General features: G+C 38.3%; 1 pseudogene; it reads right to left on the bottom strand.

The window, feature by feature from the left end:
• Nucleotides 1-11020: 11020 nt before the first annotated feature.
• On the bottom strand, nt 11021-11429 carry LOC105546309 (annotated as a pseudogene).
• Nucleotides 11430-16054: the final 4625 nt, after the last annotated feature.

Genomic DNA, 16054 nt, shown 5'->3' with positions numbered 1-16054 from the left:
CTCCGGCCCCGCGCCCCGCCCCGGGCTCGTCTCATTGGTCTTGTTCCCTTCAGAACCGCCCTCATCGGCCGCCCTCCACTCTCACTGGGGCGGGGCCCAAAGTCGCTGGAGTTTTGCTCCTGGGACGGGACGTCCGAGAGGTAACAGGCTGACGTCTAGGTGACGCGCCAACTTAATCACGTCTGACGTCACGTCTAGTCGTCTTGGCTCGCCGGCCGAGATTGGCCAGGCTGGCTTGGGGACTCCCCTGCTAGTTGGAAGTCCAGGTTGCCTGGTCTGGTTACCTGGAGTTGGAGCCCCGCCCCTGTAGGGGATGGTAGTGAAAAGTCAGAATTGGGGAATCTCGCCCTGCGCGGGTGGTCCTTGGAGAGGAGGATCTCCACCTCCGATGTGTAAGGGATGGCCGTGACCAAATAAGGACTTTGTTCCCCGACGGCTGCGGAAGCTGTGGAACTTGGTGCGTGCGTGTGGGGGAGGACGCAGTAGGCGGACTCGCTAGAGATCTGCTCCTCAAAACTCCTGGTACTGTAGTTGAGCAGACGGGTTTGGGAGGAAACTGCTCACTCGAAACTTGAAGTTATCGGGTGCCACACGCAGAGCTTATAAAAACAAAACCAAAAACCCTTGAAATTAGTGAGTTGACTCTTAGATGTAGGAGTTGTGTTAGATTTTGTGGAGCATCTTAAGGACAAAATCACGCGGGAAGTTAAATGCCTTTCGTATGGTGGGCATGGTATAATAGAGAATTGAGTTCTAGGTCTTTACTACGCCATGCCCTGTTGTGATTCTCTGGGATCACAACTGGTTGGGATGGTATCTCCTTAAAAAGGACTCTAGAAGAGTAAAACTGGCATTGTTCTAAATTAAAAGAAACGTCGACAGTTCTCATTCTCTGATTCAGTTTGAGTTTTGTCCTTTTTATTTGATAGGGCTGTGTGAAAACCTAGCTAGGGTTTAAAGGTAAGAGATAGGCTGTCGAGGATAAGCGAAGGAGATGGGGGCGTGAGGCGTGTGCACAGGCCTGGCATACTTTCCATTCCATCCACAGGATGCTTCCTGTGTAGGCGTGGCTAAAAGAGGGAGCCTAATCTGGAGTCCCTTTCAGGTTGTGTGTGGATAGACTGACAGATGGGTTCCTGTCAGAAGATGGATTAATTGGGTGATCAGAAACACCAGATAAAACCATTGAAAGCTTTCAAACTGTTGAAAGTCAGTTTAAAAAAGTTTTTTTTTTTTTTAAATAAAAAAACTGAGACGCTTGTTTTTACCCTCAGCTTATAAAACCGTGTTCTGTTCTACTGGGATCCCCCGGGAAAGTTTATAGATATTTAATCAGTGTTTTTCATTACTTTAAATAGGATTATGGCTATAATTCCATATCCTCCCCTCCCAATAAATGCCTTCCCCACCGTACGTGTACACTCCCTTTTGATTCAGACTGTCAAACAAAGTAGGTGTATAATGTGAATTACAGAATGAATTCTCGGTCCATGGATTAAGTGGAAACACCTGTATTAAGCATTGCTCCATCACAGGAAAACAGTTTGTAAATTGACTTAATTTCAATCCACTAAGATTGGCTAGCTGTTAAGACATAATTAACACTTGCTAATTTCATTTACTTTGGTGATACAAAGTTATCTTAAATTCATTGAGTAGAGAAATTAAGGAATCATCAAATTGGATTAAAAAGTTTACCCTTAGAAGGGAAATAGAGGCTTTATTACCTAGTTTTCTCAGCTTTCCAAAAGTAGAAACCTTATTCAAATAATTCATCTCTAAGCGGACTATAGTCTAAAAATAATTCTGTTACTTGAATTTTTCTTTTCTCTCTCTGTTTTTTTTTTTTTTTTTTTGCTTTGATACTAAAGGACTGAGCACATAGCTAAAGCCTTAATTATTTGGGGGGCGAGGGGGAAGGGAGGTTTGACCGGAACAAGTAAAACCTGTATCCTACTGCTTTTCCGGTGAATGTGGGTAAATCCCCACCCACATGATATCCTAACTTGGCCTACTCTTACTCAGAATTTCTGATGACATCCAAGCGGGTGGGGGAGGAGTAAGGATGGTTTTCGTTGTAGTTTTCAAATATCTGACCTATAGCTTCTTACTAGTAATTGATTTTTAAAAAAAAATATAGTAGGAAAATTTTTCCCATGCCCTATTTTAGTAGGTAACAAATCTTTCGGGGATTAATATATTATTGTAGTGAGTTAATGTTTGTTTGTATTTTTCCGCTTTTGAGCTTTTCAACTGCGGAAGGAGGAAATGATCAAGTACAAAGCAATATGGTAATCTAGTAGCGTCTTTTCATTGATGTCTCACAGGTATAGTACACATTATGCCTGCCTGAATCAGATGGTCAAGTTATGATGCTGGTAAGGATAATTTATTTTGAGGAGGCTTATGAAAGGTGCTTTTTGGGAAGGTTGCCATTTTATACGTATTTTCTGTATCTTTATCTGATTTAAATAATTAAATTATCATTGAATATCAGTTAAGTATAACATGCTGTAGAGGATTTAAAAATTAAACTGTAAAGTCTCTAAAGGAATTTTCTGTTTCAATGTGGCAAGTGAACAGTATACTGAAAGCAAAGCAATTAGAAAATTAGTAAATGCTAATTTGGATGGTGTTGGTGACAAGCTCAAAAATTCAAAGAAAGGAGAAGTCTGAAGAGGTTTAATGAAGGTGATAGTACTTGAACAGCTCTTGAGGGTTGAGTAGATTCTAGATAAGTTGGAGGTGGTATAGATGGAGACAGGCCAACTAAAAATGATCTTAATGATGATTCCAGGTGAATACATTAGTTTTATGAAGGAGGAATGGAGACTCCCATTAACTTAAAAGCAACCTGCCTAACATAACCAGGAGAGGCAGGGTCGGAATCACCTCTTTAAATGTCCTTCCAGTCCTTATATACACTGAGTAGCTATGGATTAGATTTAATAACTGAGAAGAAATCTGTTGTATAAGACAGTTCAGTGCAGGAAAAAGGCTAAAAGGAATCTGATGCAGGGCCTGCTCCATCTCTCATGTCTAATATACAGTGCTGGCAAGGGATATGTGAACATCAAGGCCTTCTCTGGCCTTCAAATACTGGGCCACCCCTCATTCCAGGTTGCTGCATATTTAATGACTGTTTCTCACATCTTTGGTGCAGTGGTCACCAATTCAGATGCCTTCAGGGACTATTGGATACCCAAATGAGTGAAACAGGGCAGATACAATGTCATAGGCACTGAAGATGCTGGACTGTAGTGAGCTGGGAGCGTTTAAAGGGCTGAGTGATATCTTGGTTCAGCTGACTGTTGCCAGGTAAAAATTTTAATAAACATTTTCTGGACATTAAAAAAGTTTTAGGCCAAAGTTAGCCCACAGGTTTCTAGTTTTCCAGATCTTCTGTAGTGACTGCCAATGCAGAAGGGCATTCTGTCTTATACCTGTGTTAGCAGTTTGGAGGTTATTTGTTTTTGTAAACCCATCTATACAAAAAGTTAATGCTTATTAATGTCTTAATACAAGGCAATGGCTTCTGTTACAGAAAGAGAACATAGAACCTTATAGAGTTATAGCACAGAAGCTCTCTCGATGCAGAATTTCCAGAGAGAAAATCTTTCCCTTTTGAATTCTCTTCCCCAATGCTGCTTGCTCCCTTGTGCAATGGTTATGTTTGACCCAACTATTACACCACTCTCCCTTCAAGACTGCCCAGCCATGTACTAAAATCTAAAATGTACTAAATTTCCTTGCCTTGGACACAATTGAAGTAGAAGCTTGATAGTTTTAAAAGTACTTCAGCAGATATTTATAGAGAATAAAAGTGAGATACCTATAGTTAGGGCATAGATTTTGTTATATAAACACAGGTTTTCAGTTGAATAATTTTTATTGTATTGTGTGAATATTTACTCTAAGTACAAGAAATGTTACATTGCATTGTTTATTATTGTTATCATCATTATTGCTAAATTTGACTCTGAGTTCCCCATCTGAGTAGTAGGACAGTAAATTTACAAGTCATTCAAAGGTTCCAGAATATATGGGGAGGGTTCTCTAATCTAGGTCTATCTCTGCTGTTATACTTCTTTAGAGGCTCAAGAGTTTCTTTTTAGGAAGGGTTTGGGATGGAACACAACCTAGATAGAAGGCAACAGAGGACCTGAATTGAAAATGCATTTGTAGAACAAACATACTGTATCTACTATGTCGTGTATTTTTATGGGAGTAGAGTTAAGGGTGGCACTCATGGTGATTATGAGAAGGGAGGCTGAAACTCTCCCTAGCCTTGTAATATGATGATGGACCACGTCCACATGATTTTCTGAAAGGAATCGCTTACCTGAGAACTTTGCTGAAACGGGCAGCCCTGGGGTACTAACCTCAGCAAAGTCCAGCCTCCCTCCCCAGGTGTATACTTATTGAGGTACGGAAAGGACACTGGACTTGGGCTGTACCCTTCCTGGGGCTGGCAGCCTCAGCTTCTCCCAGGATTAGGAGGTGTTAACCCATCTCTGGACATCTACCTCTACACTTTCTTGTTCTCCAAAGTTCTTTTCTCTTTCTAGAACAGTCTGGTTATTAAAAAAAAAAATTGTGATCTGAAAGTGAGGAAAGTCCCTCCTCCCCTCCAGTTCAAAGCCCTTCTTCACTCTTAATGGGGCTGAGTAGAAGGCTAGGTGGCCAGGGCTATCTCTCCTTCTTTCACATGTATTGAATACACACACACGTTAGCTCCCTAAGATGGAGATACTCAGTCTTCATTAATACCTTTTTAGCTTTTTTTCCCTCTCTCTATTCCTTGCCTTTCTCTACATTAAGAGCAGTCTCTAGGAAATTGTGTCCTTTGGAGGCAAAAGGACTCGGATTTGATTCCTCTAAACACCAAGAAAATTCTCCCCTTCTTCCCTGATTGAAGAAAATGTCCTGTCCACAGAACTGAACTGTGTCCAGCATAGTGACCAAAGTGGCCATTTTCTCACATGATAATTGTTTTATGGCTATTCAGCATAGTGCAAAGTGCCCTGAAAGATATCTTGTTAGCTCTGAAAAGGAGAAGAGTGGTAAAGAGTGACCTAACAACTATTACCATTTCCATGCTGTTTTGTACTAAAAAGGAACACATGTATTTCTGAATAAACTGAGGAGTTAGGAAGACATGGGGTGGGGAGGGAATGTTTAGCCTTTCACTTTTAAACATGCTAATAGTGGACCAAAAGCCATCAGTCTCAAGAATGATTTTGATAATTAATAATAGCTTATTCTTGTCAGATGCAGTTGTGTGATACTATAGTCCCAGCTACTCAGGAGGCTCAGGCAGAAGGATTCTTAGAATCCAGCAGTTTCAGGCTGCAGTCCACTATGATCCTTCCTATGAATAGACACTGCATTCCAGTCCAGACAATGTAGTGAGACCCTATCTCTAAAATAAATAAATAAATAAATAAATAAGTAAATTTATGTGGTTTGGCTGTGTCCACACCCAAATCTCATCCTGAATTGTAGTTCCCATAATCCCCACATGTTGTGGGAGGGATCTAGTGGGAGGTAATTGAATCATGGGCACAGTGAGTGAGTTCTCACAAGATCTGATGGTTTTATAAGGAGTTTTCCCTCTTTGCTTGGCACTTCTCCTTGCTGCCACCATGTGAAGAAGGACGTGTTTGCTTCCCCTTCCACCGTGATTGTTAGTTTCCTGAGGCTTCCCCAGCCATGCTGAACTGTGAGTCAATTAAACCTCTTACCTTTATAAATTACCCAGTCTTGGGTATGTCTTTATTAGCAGTGTGAGAACGGACTAATACATAAATAAAAAATCTTATTTTTGATAGGACTTTGAAGTTTAAAAGCAATTTAGTTACATTATCTCTGAATTTTCTCTATAACTCTGAGGTAGCCGTTGTTTTATACTATAGTTACCTTTTAGGTAACTGAGGCTCAGAGAGGGTGTGTATCACCCACTTGATAAGTGACAGAGCCAGGCTAGAACCTGAGATTTCCTTTTCCAAATCTCGTATATCTACCTTTGAACATGACCCTAAGGTCTGAGGAATTATAATGAATGTGTCGGATTATCACAGTGAAATTAATAAAGAGTTTTAAAATGGTTGGTTCTACTTCTGTGGGCAGGTTGGGGGTTGGTTTTTTTGTTGGTCTTGAAAGCAAGACTTAAGTCATTGAATCACTCTTTCCACACAAACACCCAATATCTTTCTAAATAGCAACAAGGCAAATAAAATGATCCATTCAGCTTTGGTTTATTATAGCTAGCATATTGACTTTAATGAGATTTATGAAAATTAATTCTATTTTTATGTGTGATACATATAATTTGTGATATATTAGAACCCTTGGTATAACAAATATGCACAGTGCATAGGTGCCCATTTGAAAAAGCTCAGATTATGATTTTAAATTATTGTAAAGATTTACAGTTGTTATATCTTTGCTTTTATTGCATGTTATTCATATCTGTGGCTTATTTAATAAGGAATCTTTGGTCAAAAACACATCCCCTATAATATCACTTTTCCCATGGGACTGTATCTCTTACTTTATGACATGGTTTCCAGAACATGTCATGACAAAAAGCAGAGAAGAAATATATCAACACATATGGACACAGAAGACCTTTTTGTTTTGACCTAGTGAGTTAGAATTGTAGCTGTAGCTGATTTCATCCTATTCTCATTCAGCTATTTATTCAAGTATCATATTTATCATCTTTGACCTTTGCATCTGTTATGGCCTCCAATATTGGGAATGTTTGCTTTTGCTTTGGGGTTTGGAAAATTAAAAACCAATATGACCCTTATAGGTTAGAATACTTACAGAATTAGAAACAAGCAGTATAGTCTAATATAGGATGTAAGAGGTGAAGATAAGACCTACTAGGTGAGAAGCACTGTTCAGGGACTAATTCAGTGATGTAGGAGTCCTGGATTGTGAGAACATATTCAGCTCAGGGTGTTGGGAAAAGCTCCATGGAAGAGTTAGCATTGGAATGTCAAAGTTTTCTAGCTGTGATAATGGGAGTATTAAAATATTCGAAGGTTAAGGATCTTATGAGCTATCATAAGGTGTTTTGGGGGAAAGACAGTAATCTGTTTTCACAGGAATATGTGGTGCTTAAAGGTGATTGTGACAGATGGAGCCAATAAAGATGGAATGGAGACAGATTGTGAGAAGAGCTTTTAGTATTGGGCTAAGGAATATGGACTTTGATCTGTGAGCAATGGGGAACTGTTGGAGGCTTCTGACCAGGAAGTAGCATGATCTAATCTGTATGTTAGGACTATTCAGTGACAAAAGTATAAGTAATGGATTGGAATGGATTCAGTGTTCTAGGCAGTTGTTGTGAAGTCTGAAGGCACTTTGATTTGGAAAGTAAAGGGAACAAAAGAGATTACTATGGGGAAGGTAAGCAGGGAGACCAATGATCAGAGGAGGCTCTGTGTCATTTGGGACTTTGAAATAAGGTACTACAAGTGTAGGGGGAGTGATAATGACAAAAGAGAGCAGAGTTAGGAGGCAAAAAGTAATGAGGCCTTGTACTAGGGTATAATGATGGGAATGGAGAAAAGGAGAATATCATGGCTCTGTGAAGGTAGAGTTGGTTGATTTAGCAGCTTTATTTGAGTATGAGAGATGAGTGAGCATGAGGAATTAAAAATAACTACTAGCTTCAAGTTTGGTTTACTAGAAGATAATATTATATGAAAAGAAACAAGGGAATCAGGAGAAAGACCTTGTTTAGGTTAGCGGTATCAGTGGATTAAATGTCCGGCAGGCATTTGAAAATGTGAGTCTTAGGCCTCAGAGTCAACCCATTGAATAATAGTAGAGATTGTGAAATTGGGCAAGTTTTCTGAGGGAGGTTATGAGGAAAGAGGATGAGAAAAAGAGAATTGGGAATATTCCTAAATCTCATGCCCGCTCTAATGGCGACACACTTCCTTCTTATTTAGAATTATGACTATGGTGGACCACTCTTACTGACACAGGTATCTCATGCCTGAGGGATGTTTTCATGTATCCCTGTGTATATTTCCAAGATTTTCCTAGTGATAACATCACTCTAAGTCACTTGCATTCACGCATGTTTTTTGAGTGAAGGAAAAAGCTTTGGAATTAATAACCACTCCTTACGCATTGCACTTATTTGGTGCACACCCATCGTGATGTGTTGACTTTGCTTACCTTACTTATTGGGAATGGCAGAAAAGGCCATTCACTGTTGTAGGCAGTTATTGGGAAGCCTGAAAGCACTTTGATCTGGAAAGTAAAGGGAACAAAAGAGTTTACTAGGGAGAAAGTAAGTAGAGAGACCAATGATCAGAGGAGGCTCTGTGTCATTTGGGAATCTGAAATAGGATACTACCAGTGTAATTAATGAACAATGTGAAGCTTAAATGATAATTTGCAACAAGCATTAAATGAAAGATCATTGCTTTTGGTAGTAGCCACATATTGAATAAAGTTTGCTGAGTGTGCACTGAATATTATCTGTCCTAAATGACTCAAAATTTCAGTTTGATCCTAGGGAATATTATACAACTGGAAAAGGAAACGAATATAATTATCTCTGAGAGCTGATATTATTGCATAGTACTAACAGAGATAAGGCCACTTTCAAATTGTCTTAACAAATGAACTTTAATGATGACTAATGAACAGAAATATGTTTAATAACCTGTGATCTGATTTTAGAAGCTGGGCTATTAACTGAGAATAAGGAGAACTGCTCTCTGTTTCTGATTCTGTCCCTCTGATCTTTGCGTTGAATAAATCACTCATGTATAAAATGATTCTGGATAATTTAAAAGCATCAAGTATTTGAATTGTGACTTTTCTCTCCAATATTTCTCAACTAAACCAGCACAAAAATTTAAGAAGTATAAGGTATAATTTGATTTACCTGCAGAAAGAGTATTAGCCTCTAATGGGGATTATCCACATTTCTCAAAAACAACAGTTCGTAATGTTGATGATCTATTATGACTGTGACCCCTGATGAGCATACTGAGACTGGCGTCAGCAGATTGTATTAAACTTCAATAGCATAGAAAGCCAAGTATCATGATTTAGCTTTGTCAAGTGTTGAAAAATTTTGTTTTTGCACAGAGGAAAAAGTCTTTCCTAAATAGATTCTGACTTGGTGTATTGAGTAAGTATATTTGCCTCATTTTTAGGTTCCTGAATCTTTTTTTTTAAGTTTCTATCTTGTATTTTTAAAATTACCCTATATTTTATATACTCATTGTAAGCATATAGGTTTGCACAGATTAATTAAATGTAATTTTTGAATATTTGCCAAAACAGAAGCATGGCATTGGAAATGTACTTTAAAAGTAGAAAATTTGAAGGCACTTTTGAGTTTGCAATGACAATTATCCCAGAAAATTTACTATAAAATAATTAAGCGTTAGCGCAGGTAAACTTTTTAAAATGTATTTTTAATTTACATACAGTAAAATTTACTCTTTTTGGTATATATTTTATACCAAAAATTCGACAAACAGAACAATTCTATTACCTCCCCAAAGGAACTCCTTGAAAATACATTGTCCCTTTGTAGTCAGATCCTCCTGCCCCCCACCCTTAACCCCTAACAACCGCTGATCTGTTTTCCATCACTATAGTTTTGCCTTTTCTAGGATGTCATATACATGGAGTCATACGTTATGTAGGTTTTTGAGTCTGGCTTCTTTCACTTAGCATAATGCATTTGAGATTCATCCATGTTGTTGCAGGTACCCACAGTTTGTTCCCTTTTATTGCTCAATACTATTCCATTTACGGGTCCTTCACAGTTTAGTTGCCACTTGAAGGATATTTACATTATATCTGATTTTGGGTGATTGTGAATAAAGCTGTTATAAACATTCACAAATGGTTTTTATGTAAACATGTCTTCTTTGTTTATTTCTTTTCTTTCTTTCTTTTTTTCTTTTTTTTGAAGCAGGGTCTCCCTCTGTTACCCAGGCTGGAGTGGAGTGGCTCAGTCATAGCTCACTGCAGCCTCAAAGTCCTGGCTTCAAGCCATTCTCACATCTCAGCCTTCCTAGTGGCTGGGACTACAGGGCATGCCACTAAACACAGCTAATTATTTTATTTTTATTTTGTAGAGATAAGGTCTCACCGTGTTGCCCAGGCTGGTCTCAAACTGCCTGCCAAAGTGTTGGGTTTACAGGTATGAGCCACTATGCTCAGCCAAGTCTTATTTCCCTTGGGTAAATACTTAAAAGTGGGATTATTGTGTATAGTAAGTATATATTTAACATTATAATAAGCTGCCAAACTATTGCTCATAGTGACTGTACCATTTTGCATTTGAAAATTCAAGTTTTTCTGTGTACTTGTCAGCACTTGGTATTGCCAGGTTTTTTTTTTAAGTCATTCTAGAACATGCATAGTAGTATCTCATTGTAGTTTTGGTTTCCATTTCCCTAATGATTAGTAATACAGAACATATATCTGTGTGTTTGTTTGCCTTTAGTATATATTTTTTGTTGAAGTGTCTTTTCAGATCTTTTGTCCTTTTAAAAAAAATGAGTTGCTTTCATTTTAAGGTTTGATGATTTTTATGTAATCTAGATATATGATTCAAAAACATTTTCCCCCAGTCCCTACCTTGTTTTTTCTTTCTCTTAAAGTATCTTTTGCAAAACAAAAAAAGTTTTTTATTTTGATGAAGTTCAGTTTATCAGTTTTTTTCCTTGTTCTTACAGTGCTTTTGGTGTTAAATCTAAGAACTCTTTGCCTAGCTGAAGGTCACAAATATTTTCCTATACATTTTCTTCAAAGTGTTTTATAGTTTTACATTTACATTTAAGTTTATGGACCATTTCAAGTTAATTTTTTATTAGCACAAGTACATTTCTTTACTAACCAAAGGGATGATCCTAATTAAACCAGCACTTTAAAATAATTCCACATAAGATACTTGTGGAGATTTGCTTGTTGAACTGAACTTGTTCATTCTCTCAGCTAATTACTTTCCAAAGTGATGATAGAATTTTTATTCTACTTTTTCGTTGACCTGAGTACAGGTGACATTGTTCAGGATGCAGTCCACCATTAATTTCCCGTTTTTTTAACTTTCTTACTATCGTGCTTTCCTTTCCTTTCCATTCCTGATGTTGAACCAGTGTGCCATGTGTGAAGTTGTGACAGTCTGTGTTTTTCTGCTATCAGCTGTAGTTTCTTCAAACTTCTCCCTCAGGGTACAAGAGAACTGTGTTGGTTTCAGAGTGCTCTCAGTGTTTATGGTGGTTTTTGCTGTCACAAGAAATGTTACAACCTGTTCTGGCCATTGCATGCATTTTTCACAGAACTATCCCTACTCCTAGTTCCATCATGTATTCATCAAAGCGTTTGCTATCCACTCGATGCTATTGTCCTCTCAGCTGCTGAATGATGGCCAGCATGGGTGTGTGAGCAGAGCAGGGTCTGGCTCAGGGGTGGGGGTAGGATGTTGAGCCAGGTTTTTTGTATAAGGTGTGAAATATGTGTCTAGGGTGATTTTTTGGCATTTGGGTTAGTACTGTTTGTTAAAAGGACAATCTTTTTTTCCACTGAACAGTGTTTACACCCAAGTAAAAAATCAGTTGACTACAGTATTTGTATGGATCTATTTCTGCACTCTTTACTATATGATCTACGTGTCTCTGCTTTCATCAGTACCCACTGTCACGATTATTGTAGCTTTATAGTATAATTGACTTTAGAACATCTCTGCGAGAAAGAAACAAATTCTCTCAAGCACCCTAGTCAGTTTCCTTTTCAGTCTTCTTATCCAAGCAAATGGATTATTTCTCAACAATTTTATCTTCAGTGTTCATTCAGTTTATATATTGACTCAGAAAGGTTGTAGCCATATTTCTTGTAGCCTTTCCCTGGATAGAAAAAAGACCCTTGTACACTATAGCATTTAAGTTGAGCTTTCTCTGTATTGAAGTTAAAATGCAAAAATTTGCACGTGCATACACACACACATACACACACACACACACACACAGCCAAACCAAAAACCATCTACTGAGCTATCATCTGCAGACATTCCCTTAAGGGGCTTCCCAGGGAGTTACCACCTCTTTCAGGCCCCATCACTCTGACCAAGCTGCCTGGACAGTGGTGACACCTTACCATCCATTGATAACCAGCTTCCTGTCTGGTGGAGCGTCAGTTGGTGGGAACCAGCTGTTATGATTCATCCCACTTAAGATTTCTGCCTTTTGAGAAGTGACGCTAATAGACCTTGGCTGAATGGTGTCTGATTGGGAGAATTTTCTTTTTGAAAGCAGTTTGATTTCTAGTGCCTCAGCAACTGAACTTTTTATTTTAACAGGTATGCTCCAATTTCCAGTTTCTGTGGAAATTCAATAGAAAGATAAATGTTGTTTTCATCAAGTGTTTGTACCGGCTATTATTTCTTCCTGAAAAACAAACAAGCAAGGTAACTTCTCTTAAAAAAGATACTTGCGTTATGAATTCTTTAATAGTTTTCCAAGCTTTCTGGCTTCTCATATTCTGCAAAAGGCAAAACATTTCCAGCCTAAGATATGACTTGTTACATTTGGATTTGGTGAAAGTATTATTGAGTGCCTGAGGGGATAGCTTCACATATCTTGAGGGGATGGCCTTTCTCTTGCGCTATTGAAGCCAGTTTCATCCTTTGCTTTTTTTTTTTGTCATTTTCTTAGCTCTGATAAGCTTATGAATATTATTTAAAAACAAAGTTTGTTAAGGGGTTGAAGCAGTTTACAACCATAAGGACAAGCTGTTGTAAATATAATGAAAGAACAATAAGAAACATAAATTTTAAAATATTGATAAGGGAAAGGTGTATTGGCTTTTATGAGTTATGCAAAATTAACATTGTCCTTACTTTTTTAAAAACAATTTTCAGCAGTTGCACATGGAATAACAATTGTCCTTACTTTAGAGATGAGGAGAGAGCAGAGCATGCCATGAAGGAGGAGGACTGTGATTACATTAGGGACATACCAATCATGGTACCAGTGGCATGCATGGGCAGAAGGGGAGCCTGTTACCAGCAGCCTTTACAGGATGGGCCAGATTTCTTCAGCATCGCTGCATATAAAGTCACACCCCTAAGTATGAGAAAGTCAAATTGTGATGGAAATTTTTCTAATGCTGAGAATTGCTGGTTTCCTATAGCCAATTCAAGTTGTGCTAGCAGTGCAACATTTTATAACATTTGGTAGTAACAAGTGATTTTATCTTTGGGTTGGTGATACCCTAGGGCAGACATTCTCAAACTTTAGTGTACATAAGAATCACCTGGGGAGCTTGTTAAAATTGAGGTCCCTGGGCCCCAGCCCTCAGAGGTTTTGATTTATTAGATCTGGGGAGTGGACAAGAATCTGCATTTTAAAAACAAACCCACTCTGTTTGGCACCCTGACTCATTTCTCAAAAGGTTGCAAAATTCTAACAAAAACTGTTACCCTTCAACTGAATTTTTAAAATACTCTTTCACTTAGTACAGGTAAGTGTTGTGAAATTTAATGATGGCTGAGCTTTGGGGTTCCAGAGAGGTTGGCAATAACTAGTTTAGATTCCCTAGGTGTGAACTAAGATATAACATGCAGCACAGTATAAATAGACTTAAGTTAAATTTCTTTCAATTAGAAGTTATTAGTTACACAATTTCCATTTCCAGGTCATCTATGCATCCACAGATGGTATTAGATAAGGGAGCTAGACCAGGCATGGTCTACCTAGGGAATTTCACCAGGTTATTTTATAATCATTATTGCCTACTGTGCCCTTAATGATGTTAGTCAGGATCCCATTAAGTTAGTGAATATAGTAATTGGTCCCCTGATGATAGCCAGGGGGAGTCAAATCCTGTGGGTCCACCCTATTCTGGTCATATTGGAGGCAAGATAGAAATTGCTGCTTGTAGTCTTCAAAGGCACTTTTCCTTTGTGGGGTTAAGGTGCACTGTGCTCCCAAGCACATTTCTCAAAACACAGCAGGAGTCCCTAGAGAGTCCTCCCCCGATAATTCAGGCTGGCACTTATGACTTACTTTTAAAAGTAATTTAAAAATCCCATCAAATACAAACAATCAAAATCCAGATTCTCTACCAGCTATTCTGTAGATCTAGTATTCCATTGTTTCCATCTGCCCACATCAACCACTTAAAAATATTTTTGGACAAGGTTTTTCCTGCCTTTGTTGATACTTAGGTAAGGTGGAGCATTTCTAGAGACTGGACTCAAAGCAACTGCGCAAACGAATATGATGTAAACTAGTTCTATTGTTAGCAAGGGGGAATAAGATTTTGCTGATTTGGTGTTCATATTCAGACAACTTCTGCAGTTTGCAGAATTATAATACCAAACCAGAGGTTATTCCTGATTCACTTGAATGAATCCCTGTGCTTGTGGTTCATGTATATAGCTGACTTTTAAAATTTTTCTAACTTTTCATGGCAAAACTTAAAGCAAAGAGAATTACAGAATCTTCCAGATATGGAAAGTACTTAAAGAACATACACTCCTATCTCTTACCTAATGTTTATTTATTTGTTTTGACAGCCAGGATACACACTGGATTACCTATTTTTTAAATCTCATCTTCTACCTAAACTCTGTCACTAAATTGTCAGCTTTTTAAGGGAGAAGGTTGTTTCTTACTCAAATGTGTTTTTAATCCTTGTGAAATTATATTACATTCAGCTTCTTGAGGAAGGCCTCATTTTGCACAACTGCCCTGAATAAATACTTTTTAATTTGATCATTCAGTTGGCAGATGTTCTCATTCTCTGTGTTCCAGTTGTGTGAATTTGGCTGCCATATTTCCTTAATTCTGACCCCTGCCCTATCACTTACTAATGTATGACCTTGGGCGTTATTTAACCTTTCTGTGCTTTTTTGTAAAATGACACTCAATAGCATGATGATGATTTTTGCTATTGTCTTTGCGGATATTTTTTAACATGATTAATATTTATGTGTCTAGATTAAGTAGATACACGAATAATAGCTGCCATATTTTGAGGACTTTCTTAGTACATTTGTGCTGCTATAACAAAATATTAATGCCACAGACTGGGCAACTTATAAACAATAGGAATGTGTTTCTGACAGTTGTGGAGGCTAGGAAGCAGCGGCAGATTCAGTGTTTGGGGAGGGCTTGTTCCACAGATGACATTTTCTTTCGGTGTCTGTGCAAAAGGGCTGAAGAAAACAGACCTACTTCCTCAAGCCATTTTGTAGGGTCTCTAATCCCATCCATGAGGGCTCTGCCCTCCTAACTTAATCACCTCCTAAAAGCTGCACCTCTTAATGCCTTCACATTGTCAATTAAGTTGCGCCACATGTATTTTCGGGGAAATTCACACTGTGCTTATGCTTCCTGTCCTTTCATTTAATAGCCTAAGTTCTGTCTGGAAAATACTATTGGAAAACAGAAGTTATTTGAAAGCTCTTGAAAGTAGGACATGTTAACAGTTACAATTAGTAAGTATATACTGTACGCATTTTATTATGGTAGATTCTCCCATGATTATAAGACAAGTGATTTTTCTTTTTTTAACTTCTTTTTTTTTTTTAAGTTCAGGGGTACATGTGCAGGTTTGTTAAACAGGTAAACTCATGTCATGGGGGTTTGTTGTACAGGTTATTTCATCACCCAGGTATTAAGCCTAGTTCTCGTTAGCTGTTTTTCCTGATCCTCTCCCACCTCCCACCCTACACTCTCAGGAAGACCCAGTGTCTGCTGTTCCCCTCTATGTGTCCATGTGTTCTCATCATTTAGCTTTCACTTCTAAGTGAGAACAGGTGGTATTTGGTTTTCTGTTCCTGCATTAGTTTGCTGGAGTCCTCCAGCTCCATCCATGTTCCTGCAAAGGACAGGATCTTGTTATTTTTTTATGGCTGTGTGGTCTTCCATGGTGTGTATATACCACATTTTCTTTATCCAGTCTACCACTGATGGACATTTAGGTTGATTCCATGTCTTCGCTATTGTGAGTAGTGCTGCATGAACACATGTGTGCATGCGTCTTTATGACAGAATGA

Source organism: Mandrillus leucophaeus, unplaced genomic scaffold (genome assembly GCF_000951045.1).
Source record: "Mandrillus leucophaeus isolate KB7577 unplaced genomic scaffold, Mleu.le_1.0 Scaffold353, whole genome shotgun sequence".
NCBI classification, from domain to species: Eukaryota; Metazoa; Chordata; class Mammalia; order Primates; family Cercopithecidae; genus Mandrillus; species Mandrillus leucophaeus.
The sequence above is the reverse complement of the archived record's forward strand: the minus strand, read 5'-3'. Positions and strand labels throughout refer to the sequence as shown.